General features: G+C 48.9%; 1 pseudogene across 1 annotated transcript; it reads right to left on the minus strand.

Annotated features, from left to right (window-relative positions):
- Positions 1-322: 322 nt before the first annotated feature.
- LOC308524902 (ferritin light chain-like) lies at positions 323-879 on the minus strand (annotated as a pseudogene). Its single transcript has one exon. The product of its transcript is annotated as a ferritin light chain-like (transcript).
- Positions 880-1,241: the final 362 nt, after the last annotated feature.

Here is a 1,241-nt window from a genome sequence, read left to right on the forward strand (position 1 = left end):
AAGGCAAAGATAGAGACATCAATGCCTTTAGCTTGCCCCACACTGGAGATTGAGCCCACAACCTGGGCTTGTGCCCTGACTGGGAATTGAACCCTGACCTCCTGGTTCATAAGTCAATGCTCAACCACTGAGCAACACTAGCAGGGCTTAAGTAATGTTTTTAAAGCTGCCAAGAGAGTGAATATTATTTTTTCCAAAAGCTTTATTGTTTCACTTGGTCCAATGCATGGGAGAGGGCTTCAGGGTGGTTAAAAGAATGGCTAGTAGTTTTAGGAAGAGGCTCAGGTAAAAGCCAGACACCAGGGGAATGCAGAGGGGCCTCTCAAAGGCCTCTGGTCTCCAAAGGCTCCTTGTTATGCTTCAGGGTGAGCCTTTCAAAGAGATACTAGCCCAACCCAGCCTGGGGGCCGGCCTTCCTACGGGGGTTAGTCAGGTAGTTGCCTGTCTTCTTCATGAGTTTCACCTGCTCATCCAGGAAATGTTTCTCCAGGAAGTCAGAGATGAGGGTCTGCATGGGCAGAACCCAGGGCCTGCAGCTCCAAAAGGGCCTGGTTCAGGTACCACTCCAAGGCCAGGGCGGCTTCCATGGCGTCCTGAGTTTTGCCCCACCCACTCATCTTGGGAAGGCTTCAGCACATCCTGGAAGAGAAGGCAGCCACCGAGCTCGTTTTGCAACTTTAAGAGATGCTCAGTGCCCTCAAGCTTCTTTTCCGCCAAATCAGGGAAGAAGTGGCCCTCGCCCTCCAGAGCCACATCATCAGAGTTGAAATAGAAGCCCAGAGAGAGGTAGGTGTAGGAGGCCCGCAGATGCAGGTTGGCCAGGTGGTTGACCACAGCCTCCACCTCAGTGGAATAATTCTGACGAATTTGGGAGGTCATGGTTGTTCGGCAATAAGGAGTTAAGGCAGAACAAAAAACCTGTGTGTTGGCTGGTCCTGGAGGTGGTTCAGAAGGTGGTGACTGGATAAGATGCAGGAGAGTGGCTGAGACTGGAAAAAGAGGCATCTCTGGGTCTGTTCCATCCAAACACTGTTGAAGCAAGAGGCAGATCCAGGACCACCGAGGACACTGCCTGTTTGAATATTCTTGAAAAATTTAAAAAAAAATTTTTACCTTCCCCAAAATTCCCTATCATTTTTCACCTTAGAAGAGTTGAACCCTGAACTATGTTTCATAAAGTCCACCTTTAAATTTGGGAAAATCCAGTCTAGATTTGTTAACTGATGAACTGCGAATTTGGA

The sequence above is a fragment of the Myotis nattereri genome (assembly GCF_964212035.1).
Source record: "Myotis nattereri genome assembly, chromosome: 9".
Classification (NCBI taxonomy): domain Eukaryota; kingdom Metazoa; phylum Chordata; class Mammalia; order Chiroptera; family Vespertilionidae; genus Myotis; species Myotis nattereri.